Source organism: Mauremys mutica, chromosome 7 (assembly GCF_020497125.1).
Source record: "Mauremys mutica isolate MM-2020 ecotype Southern chromosome 7, ASM2049712v1, whole genome shotgun sequence".
Classification (NCBI taxonomy): Eukaryota; Metazoa; Chordata; order Testudines; family Geoemydidae; genus Mauremys; species Mauremys mutica.
This window is the reverse complement of record NC_059078.1, coordinates 118,289,975-118,310,094: the sequence shown is the minus strand read 5'-3', so window position 1 is coordinate 118,310,094 and position 20,120 is coordinate 118,289,975.

Below are 20,120 nucleotides of genomic sequence, written 5' to 3'. Positions count from 1 at the left end.
CTAGTTGGTAAAGACAGCTGAAGGCAAACAAGCTTTCTAGTGTGAAAACAATGCTTTAAAAAGAGCCACCTTTGTTTTAATTGGTACGAAACAGATGATTCAGGGTCTGAAATTATCCATGAGGTGGGGATATGAAACTTTTGATTTATACGTTTCTGGAAATAACAATTCTCCGTTTTCAGCACAACTGTATAAATAGAAAAGGAAGAACAATTAACCCACACATCTCAAGAGTCTGTCTTTACAAGAGTGTCTGTCAAAAACATCAGAAGAGCTGCAAAGATAAGAATACATTGTATAACAATGTGTAGGGAGAGTTACAGTGTGCATTCGTTCGGTTGTACTATTGCATTAATCAGGGTGTTCCAACGGCTGCTCTGGCTGGATTTAGTAGTGAGGGAATTGTGTGGACACGGTATAAGTCTCTAAATTATTTTACAGCACCCAAAAGTGTTCTAGGCACCTCAAATCTGTCAATTGTACTTGTCCCCATGTCCATATTATCTGAGTAATAATAATTATCTGGAACAGAACAAAATGGAGAGTGACATACTGGCCCCACTGGATATGTCTACATTGAAAACAAACAAAACCAGAGCAGCAAGTCTGAGAGCCCAGGTCAACTGATGCAAGTTTGCATTACAGGGCTAAAAATAGCACTGGTCTGTAGATGTTCCCGATCAGGCTGGAGTCTAGGTTCTGAAACCCAGTGAATGGGGAGGGTCTCAGACCCTCGGCTTCAGCCGACGCGGGAACATCGAAACGGCTATTATTAGAATTATCTTCGCCCAGCAGCAGTCACAGGTATAGCACTCATGCTGCCTGAGTCCCTGACGAGGGATCTCTCCCCTAAGCTGTGCCACATTCCTGATCTGAGGTCGTGAAGGGGTGTAATAGACAGTAGTGGGGAGGACAGGGATGGGCAATCAGATCATGTGGTCACTTCAGAGACTGATAGATTTGATACTTCTGGATGTTCAAAAGAACTGTAAGTCTGAAGGAAGGATTTAAGTAAAGAGGGCATTAAAGTGATCTGACTGTAGAGCACTCAGACACTTACAGTAGATGCCACATATTGTCAACACAGAACAGTGACAGCGTTCTTGATACTCTTTATAAACAATGGAACTGCAGCCAGCTGAAGAATTTTTTGGAAAAAAATTAGACAAGTACACAGAGTGGCTGAAATGTTTATAAAACTGCATCTTCCCCCTACCAAATGAAACCTTGAAACAGTTTGTGAGGTAGGAAAATCAATAATATTATCCTTATTTTATAAATGGGGAAACTGAGGCTAGAGACTTGGTAATTTACTTGATTATGCTGAAATTCTGTTTGATTATTCTTTTCATTAGGAAAATTGAAGTGAAATATTTCATTTCAGGTTGGTTTGACACGAATCGGAATATCTGTTTGCTGAATGAAATGCAATGTTTTGGGTCAAATTGACAAACAGAAATGAAATAGTCTGGTTCAGGAATATTGAAGAATTTCATTTTAATCAATGCCAAAACAAAACACTCTGCCATTTCTGAACCAAAATTTTTCAAAACTTTTTCTTGATATTTCCTCTTTTGATTTAGGATTTTAACAGGGTGCAGGTGAGCCTCTCTAGCTTCAGCCCCTGCTGTTCCCACAAACCAGCCACCGACCTCTGCTTTCCCACCACCTTGTAGCTACAGACAGCGTCAGGCTCGCAGCCGCAGGGACTGCTTTCTTCTGCAGCCAGCAGGGGAGAGCAGCCTCTAACTCCCTGGTTCCTCCATTTCCTCTCCCCTTTACTTCCTTCCTGCCAGCCTTTATGTAGCCCCTGGCTAATGAGGCCAGCAGCTGTTCCCTGTTTGCCAATTAGGCCTGGGCTTATTCAGCTAGCTCCAATTCCCCTTTCCTGATTGGAGCTGGTGTGACGGAGGTGTGGCTCAGGGTTTCCTAGCCAGTACCCTGTCCCAAGGATCAACAGTGCAGAACGATTGGATTTCCTGCAGGGTGGAAATTTTGAGTAGAACAGAGCCAAAATCAGGAGCATAAGGCACTCTTGGCAAATGTACCCTGCGTCTAACAGAGAGAAGTGTGAGCTTAGTGGTCAGAATTCCAGACTAGGAACCCTGAGCTCCTGAATGCTGCCCCTGCCTATCTCATTAATGTGTTCTACTGTACTGAGCAAGTCACTGAATCTCTCTCTGCCTCATTTTACCCATCCGTAAAATGGATATAAAATGCTGATTTAACTAATATGGATGTTGTGTGGATTAGAACCTGATTCTTCGGACACAGAAGGCATGTGTACACTTATCGGAGATCGACGCTGCGGCGATGGATGCACTGGGGGTGGATTTAGCGGGTCTAGTGAAGACCCACTAAATCGACCACAGGTTGCTCTCCCATTGACTCCGGTACTCCACCAGAATGAGAAGCATAAGGTAAGTCAACAGGAGAGTTTCTCCCGTTGACCCAGCATGGTGTAGACACTGCAGTAAGCTGACCTAAGCTACGTCGACTCCAGCTATGTTATTCACGTAGCTGGAGTTGTATAATTAGGTCAATTTACCCTCGTAGTGTACACCAGGCCTAAGTCTTGCGGGGAGTCTTTACATAGCATGCTAGTGGGTGGGACTACTCATGTGACAGGCTTCTCAATTAAGGGTTTACAAAAGTTGGGCCCTAGATTATTAGAACTTTTCCCTGTAGTTTTCCTTTAACTAATTTGAACCCTGTGTGACGGGGTGCCACCTGATGTACTGGGGAACCACTGAGCCCACCTGTTCCACCAGTCTAGGCTCCTTCACACTGCCCTGCTGAGCCAGACCCTCAAGCCTCCTCCAGCACACACACTGGTGCAGAAAGAGACACTGAGATCAGTTCTTCATGGGAAGACTCAAATAGGGATTTTCCCAGCATTCAAGTGCACACCCCTCCCCCCCCCCGGAGAATAAACCCAAAGTTGTATTGTCTTGCGGTGCACAGAGAACTGTACAGTGTAAGCGAATTGAAATTCGCCTCCTCCCTCAATGTGGAGGAAGATATGCACAGCTTTTTGTGCCCCAGTTATGAATTCCACAAACTGGTTTTAGAATAAATAAAAACAAGTTCTCCATGCATCTGAAGAAGTGGGTTTTTCACCCATGAAAGCTTATGCCCAAATAAATCTGTTAGTCTTTAAGGTGCCACCAGACTCCTCATTGTTTTTGTGGATATAGACTAACACGGCTACCCCTCTGATACTAAAAGCAAGTTTATTAACTACAAAAGGTAGATTTTAAGTGATAATCAAGGATAGCAAACAGATCAAAGTGGATTACCCAGCAAATAAAACAAACACGCAAACTAAGCTTTCGACACAAAAGAAACTGGTTACAAGCAATAATTTCTCACCCTAAATGTTGTTTTAGGCATTTCTTTCGCAGGCCAGACACCTTTTCCAGCCTGGGCTCAGCTCTTCTCTCCCCACCTCCTCTTGTCTTTGTTTCTTAGATGTTTCCAGCAGTCATCCTGGGCAGAGATTCAGTGAAGAATGACCCTGATTAACTCACTTCCCTGCCTTAAATAAGATTTACATATGGCGGGACTCCTTTGTTTCCCAGTTTGAGCCCCACCCCCTATTAGTGGAAAAATACTAGTAGTCCAAGATGGAGTCCAGTAGCAGGTGGCATGATCACATCACCCAGGAGTCCAAGGTTGTTTGCAGCGTCCCAGGAAGCTTCTCATGAAGGTGAGAGATTAGTATCTTAAAAGTCCTATTGTTCTCCCTAATGGCCCATCCAGGCTGATTGCATTCTGTCTGGTAGGCGTTCACCAGGTGTAAACACAGTTGTATTAGGTACATAGACAATATTCCTAACTTCAGATATAAAAATGATACACGCATACAAGTAGGATAATCATAATCAGTACATCATAGCCTTTCCAATGATATGTCACATGATCCATCTTGCATAAAACATATCTTAGTTATGCCATATTCATATTATAACAATATTTCTATGAAAAATATGGGACATAGTGTCACACCCTGTACTAACCAGCTTTGTTTTAGCAGTACTTCCTCACTAGCCAGAACAACTGTGTGCTGGGGAGTGTATTATAATGAAAGAGGGATGGATTTTTCCTAGTGTTTGGCTCCTCAGTGGATGGAAAGTACGATAAGGCTTTTGATCTTGCAAAGTGAATGACTTGTAAATGCTGCAGTTCAGACTGGAATCATTTTCTGCTTCTGTCCAATGCCAGGTTACAGTTACTTTAAATAACCAGAGGATTTTAAAGTCAGGAAGAAGGTAACAGGTGACAATTATGAGGCTCACAAATGCCATTGTGCAAAACTTTGAGTGACAGTTCACTTAGCAAGAAATATACAGAGAGAAATCCTCCTAGTTCTGGTGAGTGCAAAGCGAGCTCATTGTCAGAGAACTGCAGTACGAAAGCCAAAGAGTGCCCAAGCTGTAGCCTGCTGGCTAAGTGCAGTGCACACCCTCACTTTGAAGAGGTACAATTACTAGAGAGGAAGGAAGAGTTTGTGGATAAGGCACCTGAGTGGGACTCGGGCGATAATGGGTCAATTCCCACAGGCTTCCTGTGTGATCTCGGGAAACTCCTTTTCTCTCTGTGTGCTTTAGTTCACCATTTGTAAAATGGATATTATTTCTTCCATCTCTTGTCTATCTAGATGGTGAGCTCTTCAGGGCAGGAACTATCTCTTGGTAAGTATATGTACAGTGCCTAGCACAATGGGGCCCCTATCTCAGATGACATGTCCCAGCAAGCCATGTTCCATATCAATTCAAGTAGCACATTGCTTGTATCAGATTTGGAATCTCTGTGGAATACGACATCTCACTGAATATGATGATGGCTGCAGTTTGCTCCATTTGATGAAAACTAGGTTCACCATTACATGACAATTGCCAGTTCAACCCTGGAAAGAACAATCTTGGCTGTCCCTACCGTAGCAACAAGAGGACTTCCTGTGACATAAATAATCAGGATTTATGCACAGAAGTGTGGGTGAGATGGAAAGGTGAATCCTGCCCTCCAACTAAGGCCTGGGGTTGGACTAGTGGTCCCGGCACCTCTGTGCTACTTGCACAAGTCACCAGGGCAACTGGATAATGATCATGGAGGGGTAGGAATACTTAATCTGGTCTCAGCTCATAGGGACAGACTAGATGACCTGCTGAGGTTCCTTCCAGCCCTAAATTTCTATGATTCTGTAATCAAGGCTCTTCTGGCCCCTTGCTCAGGTCATTCCTGCTAGGTTCTATGCAAACCGGTTGTGCCTCGCTACTCCAGACTGGCATAACAACCCATTCTGCAGTGCGCAGGGGAGGTGCATCCACAAAGCTGACCCACTCAAAGCCCTACTGCACAGAGCTCCAACCCTGGGCCTAACTGGTACAGACTTTCACCCCACATGATCAGAGAACACTGGAAGAAGAACAGCAAAGCCTCACAACGCCCTTCCCGGGATTCCTCTGTTTGCAGAGTCATCAGAGGCAATGCTGCAGAAGTGTCCAGCCTATGTTGTTGATGACACTCGGTGCCAACAAACCTGGATGTGGTTCAAGAGATTCTCTTCCCTGAGTCTCTTATTGCAGTGTAGACGTACTCTTAAGGGCTAGAACCCCAGCTTCAGATTGACTTCCGTGGAGCATTGCTGATTTGCAACGGCTGATGCTCAGTTTGCAGTTGATCTTGTAGTTTGTGCTGACACTTTTTTAGCTCTAGCCCCTTATACTGTGAAGTGCTGTATTCCCATATTTATCCTCTTGGTAACATAAAATAAATACATCTCTTCTTGCAGACATAAGACTTGGTTATCTGTAATTGCATGGGGGAAACTGGATTATGCAAATATGATTATTACTCTCTAAGGTTTGTTGTGGTGTTGGTGGCTTTTTAAAAAAAATCGGGCTCATTAACACTCCAGGCAACGTGGAATTTTTTTTATTTTTTGCTGCCATTTCAACAGAATATGCTGGGGAAAAAATTGCTTCCACATCTTTTCTGTCCGGGCTGGATGCATTTAAAAAAAAAAGACTTGAAATTGTTGACCGTTTTCCCAACTCCCTTCTCTCTTTTTTTTGGTCACAAGCTGTGAGTATCAGCCAGGAGCAAATATTAAATGTTTTTGTAGTGGTTTCCATAGAAATTAAGGCAGGTTTTTGTGCGTCACCTTAATCGCGTATGTTGCAGATCATGGTCATAAGTCACCATGATAAAAAGGCCAGGAAACCTTAATATTTTTGTTTACAGTGTGTTAGACAGATGTTTTTTTCAGTGTAGAGATAAGACTATGTTAAATATGATTTCATAAATAGAGCCTCTCTCAGTTCAGTTCCTCTTGGGACTGCTCTGTGATTTGTTCATTGGATGATTATAATGGGTTTTAATTATACCTGTGAGCCAAGGTATATCAGAAGTAAATTCCAAAGCACCTTATAGTCAAGATTTTTCAACATACAATAAGCTAAACAAGGCTTTTTGTCCAAAACGACAAAGAAAAACAATTTCCCCCCACATTATTAACTTGCAAAAGTAGGCAAACACAGCCGTGAGAACACAGAAGATTTAGACAGATAAGCTCCTAAACATTTTTGGAGGGGCAATTAACAAGCACTTATGAGTTAACCCCTTATGAACCACAGAGTGGGCAGGGCCTTCTGTGCTTCTGGTATCTTCATACTCAACAAATATTAGGTGGAAAGTCCAGCAATCAGTTTTGCCTCATTGTGGTTCTAAGGCTTTTCATAAGAATATGGGAGCCGAATGTTATAATTAATTTAAAACTAAAATGGACATTTTAAAGAGAAGGACAACAAGCAATAATCAGTACGCCAGCAAAACAAACTAACAAGCAATAACAAAAAGCACCATAGTCTGGTCTCTTTCTCTGAATCATCTACATTTGCCCCACAGACTACAAGGTACATCTTTCGTGAGATGCACATTTAGCTATTCCCTCTGGGAACATGAAAAAGGATGAATATTTTATCCATAAATAGTGCTTAGTAAAGTCAGAAAAGCTCTTGAGTTCCACACAGACACATGGCTTGGGTGAATATGCTCGACAAAACCATTTTGCGCAGCCCTTTAAGAATGTTACTTAAAAAGACATAGGTGCTATTATCTATTGGCCCATTGAAGTCCATTAAAATACTCCCATTGGTTTAACTCCGACTGTGATCAGGACCTGAATTTATTGCTTCTGAATGCAGTTGCACTAATCTGAGAAACAGGCTAAGTGATTTAGGCTCCTATGCCTGTTTTCAAAAGTGATTTGAGCACTCTGATGCTAAGTCTTATTGACAGTCTTTAGTTCCTAATGGCCGAAGTCATTTAGGTGCTTTTGAAAATTGTATCCATTCATATAAGATCTTTGCTAAGATTTTTTCCATGTAAAAATCCGAAGCCTAAGCTTATCTTTGCAGATGCACAATTTCACACTAAATGAAAAGACGCCTCAGTGTTTGGAAAATGTGATTCTGGGCCCAATCCTGATGTCTTTACACTGTGTTGCTTGGTCCTTAATCAAGCAAACCTCAGCACTTGGATGCTGCGTTTTGGGGCAGTTTGTCTGCTGACTCTTAGGCCACGCAGTCAGGAGTAGGTGGAGAGTCCAACAGTATCCCTAGATGTGTTTGGACCAGCCCTGCTTTTCAAACTGCAGAGCGGATGAAGGTTAAGGTTGTTTTTAATTTAATTTCAATGGCTTTTCCCAGTTTAATGATGAGTACAGTTACTCCACTTTAAACTCGCTGGTAGTGCTCACGATGCTCTACTCATTCCAACATCATCTCTGGGAGGCAAGCACAAAGACATGCTGCTGTTCATCAGGGGAGTAATAATGGAGTTCAATTTAGTATAATTGGGAGCCAAGGTGCATTACACTGTGTGTTTGTTTGTAGAGGGCGGTGCGGTAAATGTGACGTGTAATGAATGACAATTTTTTGACTTTTGAATTATTATGAAGAGTTATCATTGACCTTGCAAATAAGTCTTTTGACCTGTATTTCAAACGCAAGTCTTCAAATTACTGGCTGCTTTGGTGAACTAAAAACATTCCTTAATTAATCATCCAGGTCTGCACTTTTTGAAAAGCACACGAATCAATGCTTTCATAATGTGACTGTTAAATGTATCAATCTATTTGAACAGCAAGGCTATAGGTTCTTTGGTGCTGAATAAAAAAGGAGCTCTTTGAGAGATCCGTTCCGAGTGGCACATTAGTTGACACCACCACGGGCAAGGTAAAAAGTAAATGCTAGCATCCTTTCAAAGTGACGAAGATTCCTGTTTGTTTACAGAAAAGTCCTTGATTTGTGTTTACCTTTTTTAATTTGGCCAATGACAGACTCGGCTGAAAAAAAGACAGGAAAAATGTTGATTGTGAAAGGATGAAAGATTAATTGTAAATATAGTTCTGAGAAAGCTGGTAGACAAACTGTGTGGTAGACACAGGGGAGGTCAGGAACTCTGCAAAAATCCAGTGTATGCTTTGCCATTCCAGCCATTGTTAGGCATTTTCTCACAGATGTGGTGGAGCATGTGTTTGTGGCTGCTAGCTGGTGGCATGTAATGTACAAATGTTTCCATCTGTGCTCAGACCAGCGGTAGTTCTGGGATGGTAGAACCAGAATGGACCTCGTCTCTGTTTCAGCCACTGCAGTTCTATTTGTGTAGAGATTGTGACACACAAAGCTACAACTACTGCTTGGGGCATACAGGTTTTGAGGAATGCAATTGCTGGGAAAGAATGTGCATGGGGCTCTGTGGTAATTGAGGGGCCTCTTTTCGGTTTCAGAAAACAAAAGGAGAACACAATCCATCCTTTGTTGATTTCATTGGTGCCCTGTGGGTGCCAACACTATTAAAAATACACATATTTTAGCTGACCAGCCTTTAGGGCCTGATCCAAAGTCAGCTGAAGTGAATAGGAGTCTTTTCATTGTCTTCCGTGGACTATGCATCAGGCCTTGAACTGGCTTGGGTGAAATTAAGCTCTGGAGCAAGCAAGGGGTAACTCTCTGAATTCGGCCTAATGACCTATGGCCGGATGATGTAGGAAACCAATACCTTTTTGAAAAGAGGAGGTTGAGTTGTCTAGTGGTGATGCAGTGATAAGGATACCTTAGTGTAATGGCTTTTATCCCAAAGGATGCCCAGACAGCTCACTGCAAGTGTTTAATGGCACAGAAACCCTACGCTACAGGAAAGTGGAGGTATAGTGGCAAGAAATGAAGAATGCCCTGACCTGTTGAAACTCCTGGAGGCACTTGGGCAGGCTCAATGGTGCTGCAGTACAACACAACTTCGTTTGCTCTTGTTAATTATCCAGTCTGTAATTTGTCTAGGATCACCCCATTGTGTCTTTCATGACCTGAGCTGTGACCTCCATGTCATGCAGTAACTTAGGGTACGTCTACAGTACGAAATTAATTCGAACGTATTCTATTCGAATTTTTGAAGCAATTTTATACATTCGGTGTTGTGTGTCCCCACTAAAGCGCGTGAATTCGGCAGTGTGTGTCCACAGTACCGAGGCTAACATGGAATGTCGGAGCAGTGCACTGTGGGAAGCTATCCCACAGTCCCCCCTGCCCATTGGAATTGTGGGTTAATCTCCCAGTGCATGATGGGGCAAAAACATTCTTGCGGGTGTTTCTGGGTGTGTGCCATCACTCACTCCTCCCTCCATGAAAGCTACAGCAGATGCCATGTTGCCAGCAGACGGTGCAGTACGGTGCTTGTCTCCTGGTACTATGAATCCACCTCGCATGTCCTCTCGTCTTTCTATCTACTCTTTTATCTAACCATTTCCCGCCTTTTTTCGGCTACCGTGTACCGAGCAGCACAGGTTCCACCGCAAACTCTGTTCTCCTGCTCTTTCATCGCTAGCTTATTTTTTCTATGTTGTCTGTCCTGGGCTCGCGTGCAAGCTACCAAAGGCAACAATTCCCCGCCATTTCTTGGCCACCGTGAACTGAGCAGCACAGCTTCCACCACTTTTTCCATGTTGTCAGTCCTGGACTCCTGTGGAAGCTACAGATGGCAACAATTCCCTGCCGTTTTTTGGCCATTGTGAACTGAGCTGCACAGCTTCCGGCGCAAACTCTGCTCAGACTTCTGCCGCAAACTCTGTTCTCCCACTCTTGCAGCTCTAGCGAGCTTCCCTAGCTCTAGTGAAAGCTACAGAAGACAACCATTTACCGCCTTTTATCGGCCATCTTGAACAGAACAGCTCTCCTATGTTTCGCGCCCTTTTTCCAGGATTACCCATACAGGAGCCATAGCGCAACAATCATGGTGCCCGCTCAGAGCTCCACTGCAATTTTGACCATTGTAAATACCTTGCGCATTATCCAGCAGTATGTGCAGTACCTGCAAAACCGGGTGAGGAAGTGACAACTGTGCGATTACTATACTGATGAGGACATGGACACAGACGTTCCTAGAAGAATGGCATGTGGCGATTGGGAGATCATGATGGCATTGGGCCAGGATCATGCCGTGGAATGCCGATTCTGGGCCCAGGAAACAAGCACAGACTGGTGGGACCACATAGTGTTGCAGGCCTGGGACGATTCCCAGTGGCTGTGAAACTTTAGTATTCATAGGGCCACTTTCATGGAACTTTGTGACTTGCTCTCCCTTGCCCTGAAGCGCAAAGACACCAAAATGAGAGCAGCCCTCACAGTTGAGAAGCGAGTGGCCATAGCACAGTGGAAGCTTGCAACGCCCGATAGCTACCAGTCAGTCGGGAATCAGTTTGGAGTGGGCAAATCTACTGTAGGGGCTGCTGTGTTGCAAGTAGCCAATGCAATCATTGACCAGCTGCTATCAAGGGTAGTGACTCTGGGAAATGTGCAGACCATTGTGGATGGCTTTAATGCACTGGGGTTCCCTAACTGCGGCAGCACAATAGACAGAATGCATATCCTTATCTTGGCCCCGGCACACCAGGGCGGCCAGTACATAAACTGCAAGGGGTACTTTTCCATGGTGCTGCAAGCACTGGTGGATCACAAGAAACGTTTTATTGACATCAACATGGGATGGCTGGGAAAGGTCCATGACGCTCGCATCTTCAGGAACTCTGATCTGTTTGAACAGCTGCAGGAAGGAACTTACTTCCCAGACCAGAAAATTACGGTTGGGGATGTTGAAATGCCTATAGTTATCCCCGGGGACCCAGCCTACCCCTTAATGCCATGGCTCATGAAGCCATACACGGGCACCCTGGAGAGTAGTAAGAAGCAGTTCAGCTATAGGCTGAGCAAGTGCAGAATGGTGGTAGAATGTGCTTTTGGATGTTTCAAAGCGCGCTGGTGCAGTTTACTGACTCGGTTAGATCTCAGCACAACCAATCTTCCAGTTGTAATTGCTGTTTGTTGTGTGCGCCACAATCTCTGTGAGAGTAAGGGGGAGACATTTATGGTGGGGTGGGAGGTTGAGGCAACTCGCCTGATGGCCAATTTCGCACAGCCAGACACCAGGGCAATTAGAAGAGCGCAGCAGGGCGCGCTGCGCATCAGGGAAGCTTTGAAAGCCAGTTTCATGACTGGCCAGGGTACGGTGTGACACTTGTGTTTTGTTTCTCTTGAAGTTACCCACCCCCTATATATATGAAAGGAAATAAACTCAAAATTGTTTAAAAACTGTTCTTTATTATTTGTTGCACAACACATTGAGAGAAAGCCGAAGGTAGATTGGGGGGGGTAATTGCGTTAGGGGGGTGCAGGAGGAGGGAAGGACAAATCCAGAAACCAAATCAAAAGTTTGATTTGCCAGCTTTCTGCTGCTTGGGCAATCCTCTGGGGTTGAGTGTGTGGGTCCCCGTAGCCTCCCCCATCCTGTTCTTGGGAATCTGGGTGAGGAGGCTATGGAACTTGGGGAGAAGGAAGGGTGGTTATACAGGGGCTGCAGCGGCAGTCTGTGGTCTTGCTGCCTTTCCCGCATTAGATCCACCATACAGCGGAGCATGTCAGTTTGCTCCCCCATGAGCTTGACCGTAGTGTCCTGCCTGCTCTCATCGCGTGTGTCCCTCCTCTCTTCATGTTCCTGTAATGCTTTACGGGACTCTGCAATTGTTTGCCTCCACGCATTCAGCTGGGTCCTATCAGTGCGGGAGGACTGCATGAGCTTGGCAAACATGTCATCCCGTGTTCGTTTTTTCTGCCTTCTAATCTGGACCAGCCTCTGGGATGGAGTAGATAGGGGCCGCGTTGAAACATTTGCACCTGCAGGAGGAGAAAAAGGGAGGGTAGTATTTTAAAAGATACATTTCAGAGAACAAAGGGGACACTTTGGTGTGAGTAAACCATCACACACGCCGGGCAACAGAATTCAGCTTGCAGGCAGCCTAGGCCCATGCAGGGTTCTGCTTCTCCTACATTCATTTCAATGCTTTCAAACTGCTGGGCCTCCTTTCCCATAGCAAGCAATGCCTGGTGGGTTTGCCATATAAAATGATGGCCTGCGGGCTCTCTGGGTTGATCGCTTCACACAACACCCCGCACCCACCGCGTGGCTCCAATGAGGCACTGAGCAGGGATGAGCCCTTTAAACTAAACGTGAACAGCCCAGCGCAGCTGGGTTTCCCCCCCGCCCCCCACCACGTGGCTCTGATCAGGCTCTCACTCACCAGAAGTACCTTCTCCGGGGTCATGGTCCGGGAGCCCGCCTTAGGAGTGGGGGGAGACTGTTGGCTCCAGCGTTAAGCATAGTTCCTGGCTAGGGGGGAAAACAGATTCCCCACTTGCTGCCTGTGCACTGTCCTACTCCTTCTCCTCTTTGTCCTCCGGTGACTCTTTCTCCTCGCTCCGTGCAACTCCCCCCTTGCAGGTGTCCCCGAACAGTGGTGGGGTAGTGGTGGCATCACCCCCCATAATTGCTTGCAGCTCACGGTAGAAGCAGAATGTCTGGGGCTGTGACCCAGAGCACCCGTTCGCCTCCCTGGCTTTTTGGTACGCTTGCCTGAGCGCCTTGATTTTTGTACGACACTGCTCTGTGTCCCTGGAGTAGCCTCTTTCTGTCATGGCCCTGGAGACTTTAGCATAGGTATTTGCATTCCTTTTTTTGGAACGTAGTTCTGCCACAACAGACTCGTCTCCCCAACATGCGATGAGATCCAGTACCTCCCGTCCGGACCTTGCTGGAGCTCGTCTGCGAATCCGAGACTGCGTGATCTCCTGTGATGGTGGACTCTGTATGGTCGCCTGTGATGGTGGACTGTGCTGATGGTGACCAAACAGGAAATTAAATTCAAAAGTTCCCAGGGCTTTTCCTGCCCACCTGGCTAGTGCATCGGAGTTGAGAGTGTTGTCCAGAGCTGGCAAGTAGGGCTGGTCAGAAAATTTTCATTGGAATGATTTTCCAACAGCAAATGCCCTTTTTGCAAAATTGAAACTTTCTGAACAAAACATTCTGTTTTGCTGAAAATTTTTAGTTTTCTGTTGGAAAAATCAAAATGGTGGTTCCCCAGGTGCTCAGAAGCTTCTTGTTGGTTTCACTTTCTGCCAGTGAAACTGACCAAAGCTTTCCTGGAGGGCTGTCCAGGCTAAGCACCCTGACTCTCTGCCTCTCTGGCCGCAGAGCTGAGCAGGGCAGTGGCTGCGCTTCCTGCTTCTCTGACCTCCAGACTCAAAGGCTCTGAAATTGACCAGAACCTTTCAGTCCTACTGCCAGGAAACTGAAAAATTCTCCCAAAATGAAATTTAACATATAAAAATGCCTCTCTTGAAAATTTTCATGTTTCTATGTTTTGTCCCAGTTTTGAACCCCCTTGTCCCCCAAAATAAAATTTTTTCCCTGAAAGGAACTTCCATTTTCCAGCCAGCTCTAATGGCAAGCTAGAGCTGGTCTAACTGCAAACATCCACTTTTACTCTGCCAGGGCGGAAAACAATAATGCTATATAATGTGTTTCACTTACACAGCACCTTCCATATAAGGCCTATAGTAGCTCTATAGATGTGTAGACCTTGCTGGTCCGTTCAAAGACAGTTCTTTACCCTTTTGGTGTAGCCTTTGTTGCAAGATGCCTGGGGGCGTGATACTCAAAAATGCCTAGTGTTGATTTACCTCTGTTCCCACTAACTTCAATGGGAGCAGAGTTAGGCCAACAGCGAGCGTTCTTTAAAATCCCATCCCTAGCGAACAGAATGCAATGGCTAGTTTCTGCTCTTGTGGCAACCAGAGCTTTGATCTCCAAACAAACTCTCCTTTTATTATAATTTGAGATCAGAAATGCTGATCCACAAAAGTGAAGATCTAAACACATCAAAGGAAACTAAACTGGCCTAATTTCTAGATTCCTTCTCTCTTTCTATGTGACAATCCAGCCCTTCACTGCCATAGAGGTCAGTATCCATCTGCAAGTGACAGATGAGTATGCCTACAATAACAAGAGAGATACAGGAAGGTTATAACAACTGTAGCATATAGGATTATAAAAAGTAGCTTTCAAACTACTGTCAACTTTGACAAGCATTCCATTGAAATTCAGATACCTCATTCTTATCCTGAGAGCATAAATTAATTCAACAAGAATCTGTTGCTCTAGTTCTAATGAGAAATGAGAAAGGACCCACTTTTAATAATGATATATAATCCATAATCATGTCTTACTGCAAGCTCCTCAGTGCCCGGACCATGTCTCCCTATAAATATGCACGTGCTTAGCACATTTTGAGTATTATTGTTTTATAATATAATAATGGGCAAAATCTGCTCAGAGCTCACACTTGAACATGAGACTGGAATTTGGAATTGTTGCTGGGATTTTGGTAATATCAAGTGGAATAATATTACACACTTACATATGAAAAATCTACTTCTTTAAGTCTTTACCTGCATTTAGAAGATGTTAAGTATTTCTGACACTCTCATATCCTTCCATTTAAACATTATTAAGAATATTCTCTCTTCCTTTGTTCACTGGAGCTAGACATTTCTGAGCTTTCTTGTCATCCGAGAAGCAACACAAACACAACAAATTGCACTTGACTAATTTTGTTAACTTCTGCAGGAAAGCAAATGTGAAGTCTAGTCTCTAGTGGCTGGAGTCTTTGGCAAGAAGAATTTATAAGTGGCCTACATATCTATTTGTTCTCTGATTATTTGCCCTGCTGACAGTAGACGAAAGAAAGGAGAAGCAGAAGATTTGTACTAATTTAGAAAAATGTTTGAAAATGTTGAGCTTGTAGATCCAAGTATATTAGCTAAATATTGTGCAGTGAAAATGAGAATGGGCGTGTATCAGCTGAAGGACTTTGAAACTATAGTAAATTAATTTGTATTTATTTAACCCTACTCTCAATGGCTCTTTGTTCAAGTTTCTGTAGCTTGGAATCTCTTGAAACAACTGATCTCTCTTCCAATCTCTTCTTTATTTTAGGAATCAGTCGAAGAGTGATATTCCCTAATGAGGTTAGAAGAAGTCATAAAGTAAATACATAAAGTTAAGAGTTCACTTATAGCAGATAATATTGTTTGTATTAGACAGACACCAACCTCATTGTGGGCCTCCCATAAGTCCCAGCTTTTGTTTCACTGTCCCGTTTTGACCTACAAAACCCCCTGTCCTGAAACGGCTACTTTCCCACAGGGCTGGCTGGGCTTGGCTCCCTGCTCCAGGCATTGCAACCTGCTCCCCTCTTCTCCCTGCTCTCCAATTTGCTCCTCAGTGCCAGCCCTCCCTGAGCCTGACATGCTCAGAACAGGGGAGCTGAGCCCAGCCAAGACAGACCCTCCCACCTTCTTGGGGGCAGCTCCTATCCTGCTTTAGCCACCGAGAATGTTGGGTGGTATGTCATTGGTAGATAATGCATAAACACATCATAAGAGCTAGTCCTTGCCCCAGTCCTACATATCCAAGACAGATGAGAGAAAAGGAAGTACTATTATCCCTATTTTACAAATGGAACACCGAAGCACAGAGATTAAGAGACTTGCCCAAGCTGCTGCAGGAAATCTGTGGTAAAGCCAGGTTTTGAACCCAGGTCTCCTGAGTCTCAATCCATGATCTTACCCACACAACAAATCCTCCTTTTACAGGAGCTATATATTATAGATAGATGCATTTTTATTAGGAAGGGGGAAAATATTTGATCCAACTAAAAGTGCAAGAGGAGCTTGACTGGGAAGAATGTGACTGCTCATCTGGAGAGACACTGGGGCAAACGCCGCAACCATCCAAAGTGGTCGGGACCTTAATTTTTCATCTCATCTGGAAAGTCAACACTGCCAACTGCATAGTGCCCACCAACACCCTGCTGGACCATTGTTAATACTGACTCAGAGGGAATGTGCTAGCTACTAAATCACTGACAACACTTCCTGCCAACACTCAGCCTGGGCGGTCTTGCATCCAAGTACAGCTTAACGCAATCACAGCCCAAGGTGGTAAGGCTGCATATGGACACGGAATACTGAAGAAAATCCATCCAAAGGTGACCTCTGTTGGAAGTAAGCATTGAGCTTTGAAACATATTTACTTCAAGATGGGGGTCAGTACATGGCTAGCCTCATTAGTACGTGCTGGGAATTTAGACCAGTCACTAATATGATCACTGTGAGCCTTCCACTTTAGAGGGCCAACCATATTATGAAAAACTGATATTATATTACCAGAAGTGGAGAATCCTAAACCTATCAGGACTTTTGTTTTGTAACTTTAGCTGTATCTGAAATAGTTGGCATACAGAAGAGGCAAAACTGAAACCTCGTATTTTAATCTATTGATATTTCACAGGCTTTGGATTCAAAATGACATACTAGAATCCTCACTGCCCAGGCTTTTGGTTCCATCTTGGATCCAAAATGAAAGGTGCTTGTAATTTGGTACCCATTCAGCTGCACTCAAATCTCACAGACAGCTGGTTTCATGAGATTTTGGTCCAAGGTAGTAGAAATCTCGCATGTCCTGCTGTCTGAACACCACGTGTGAGCAACATCTCTCCAGCCTTGCTCGAATTCTGCATCCCCATATTTGCTGTGTGATTTCATTAAAGTAAAATAGAGACATAATCCTAGTGCCTGATGTTCTACCTGCTTTGCAGGATGGACTCTATTACATAACATTTGAGTTCTTGTGGAAAAGAGATTGCCTTCCTGCTCATGAAATGTCAAGTTAGCAGGACTGTGCAGAAAAGCAACACTTTCCTGGTTTTTAGGGTTCCCTGGCTTCTTAATGACTTGCTTTAACTAATTTGGTTTCACAACAAGACTGAAAGAATTCCGTGTGTCTGGTAAAATATAAGGAAAATGGAGCAAACCACCAAATACTGTAGATGATTTCAGATGTTGATCTGAGGTCTCTTCTGGTGGCTGCGTAGATAGAAGTTAAAGATTCGATGACAGTTCATGAAAATGAGTAGGCGAGAAGCCTTATCATTCCTCCCTTGTCTGAGGGCTCAGTTATGTTAAGGGTTAAGCGTCATCTCCCACTGAACTCAATGGGAATTGAGGGCACGTGGCAGGATCAGGCTCCGAATGTAGAACTGCTGCGCTATTGCCTACACAATTGTGTTAACTACAGCAACTCATTGCATTGCAGGGCGTATTGGGAAAAGTCAGACAGACATTATTAAAAAAATAACGACTATCATAAATTCTCATTTATTTCTTTAGTCCATCTGGATTTAGGAAATAAAACATTTGACAGGATGCTGTTTAGCATTAGTGCTAGCAGGTTAGCATGTGCACTCGAAGCTAGGGCTTCCTGAACTTCTAATATTAGCTCCCACACTGACTCACTTTGAAGCCTTAATAGCTCTTCTTTAGATTACGCATCTGTAAAATGGGCATAAAGGTACCTGCTTACCTACTTTTATAAGGGTATTCTGAGGGCATATTAATTATTATTCATAATATATGTTATGTGAGATGAACAGTGTTATGAAGAGTTAAATAGTCTCATTTGATACTTAAGGTCTGATGCTGCAAATTTGACTTGTCCGAATTAGTTTTCAGGTCTAGGAGTTGCCCTGTTGAAATCAGTGGGCCTTTTCCTTTGAGTGATGGTCTGCAGAACTAAACCCTGTCAATGCATTTAAAATAAGCTTGCTCTCATTGGCTTCAGTGGGAGTCTTGCAACTGACTTCAGTTGGAACAGACGCTGGTCCAAAGTCACAGATAGGGTTGCCAACCCTCCAGGATTGTCCTGGAGTCTCCAGGAATTAAAGATTAATCTTTAATAAAAAATAATGTCATGTGATGAAACCTCCAGGAATTCATCCAACCAAACAAAGCTGGCAACCCTAGTCTCAGACCAAGGTTGTGGGAATTTGAATGATATCTAATATCTGGCTGTTAAATGAAAAGTACTTTGTTTTTCCACACTGGCAAGCAGCCTGTTTATAATGAGAATGCTCGTGCATGAAGGATGGTTTATTTGGATTTCTATAATGAAAAATGGGTAGTCTATGCTAAATGCTAGATAGAGCTGGGTGACATTTTTCAGAAAAACCTGTCAAAAATGCAAATTTGGCAAACCTGAAATGTTTCATGAATTCCCGTCACTTTTGCCAAATTGTTCATTTAAAACACAATCAAAGTTTTGTTGGGATATTTTCCCAACAAAATGTTGTTGTTGTTGTCGTAAAGGACATTTTTCAAAATGTCCTTTAATTTTATTTTTTAAAATGAAATATTTTGCTCTTGTGAGAAAGTGTTTCATTGAATCCACGATGACATTTTTTTGATTCTTGGCTATTGCCAACAAACCCAGAAATTCATTATTCACCCAGGCACCCCTCTGCAAATTTAAAGAACAAAAATAAAATAGCAGTTTAGCTCCAAGTGTCAATGTAACGCCGACAGACCCCAGTCATTGGCAGGCAGGATCAAACCTGGGACCTCTGGAACTTAGTGCATGAGCCAAAAGCCATATGGCTGTTAGCAGACTCATTAATCTCTCTCTAAGTGGTCTCAGTGCCACTAGATGGGACAGAACTCCACACCCAGGAGGTATGTGAGTTACATACTCCCCCTAGCTGAGGAAACACATCCCAAGCTTCAGAGACTTCGCAGTTGAAATCCCAGCTGAGCCCCCACTTGTAACACCGACAGACCCCAGTCATCGGTAAGCGGGATTGAACCTGGGACCTCTGGAGCTTAATGCATGAGCCTCTACTGCATGAGCTAAAAGTTAGCTAAGGGTGTACAGCACCCTCTCTCTCTAAGGGTATGTCTTCACTACCCGCCGTATCGGCGGGTAGCAATCGATTTCTCGGGGATCGATATATCGCGTCTCATCTAGACGCGATATATCTAGATGCGATATATCGATCCCCGAACGCGCTCATGTCGACTCCGTAACTCCACCAACGCGAACGGCGGTAGTGGAGTCGACATGGGGAGCCGTGGACGTCGATCCCGCGCCGTGAGGATGGTAAGTAATTCGATATAAGATACTTTGACTTCAGCTACGTTATTCACGTAGCTGAAGTTGCGTATCTTATATCAATTTTCACCCATAGTGTAGACCTGCCCTAAGTGGTCTTGGTGCTCTGGCCCCTCTTGTGGCACCACACCCAGGAGGTGTGTGGGTTACATCAGCAGAGCTCAACCCCCCCGCCAAACAAACAACTCAACTCCCCTGCGCATCTGCTCGCCATGAAATCTCACCCTCTATGGCAACCTGCCCACACAGAGGTAAAACTATAGATACAGGCACATTATGTATATTTGTTGAGTGTATATTCTAAAGTCTATATCCTCATCCATTTTAGCCAAGCTCAATGCAGTACTAGGGTGTGAGGGTGAAGGTGGCCTTAAGGCACCCCTGTGGTCCTTAGATCATGGGTCCATATGGGTATAAATCCAGTTCCCAGCATAAGTCAGAGGAACTCATGCCCAGTTGCCCACAATCCCAAGGGGCTCTTTCAGTAGCTGGGCACAGCCAGAGTACAGATGCCCCCTGGCCACTTCCTTGTTCCTGAAAGAGCAGTCCCTCCCTGTGGCCATTGCACCACTAGACATTTCCCTTACTCAAAAGGGAATCCCCATGTAGGTCTTCCAGACGAGCATAAGGCAACTGCATCTCAGGCTAGAATACATCCCTAAAGCCCTGCTTTGTTCATCAGTGTGAGTAAGGGGATGAATAATCCTTAGGTCACAATTCTTGGA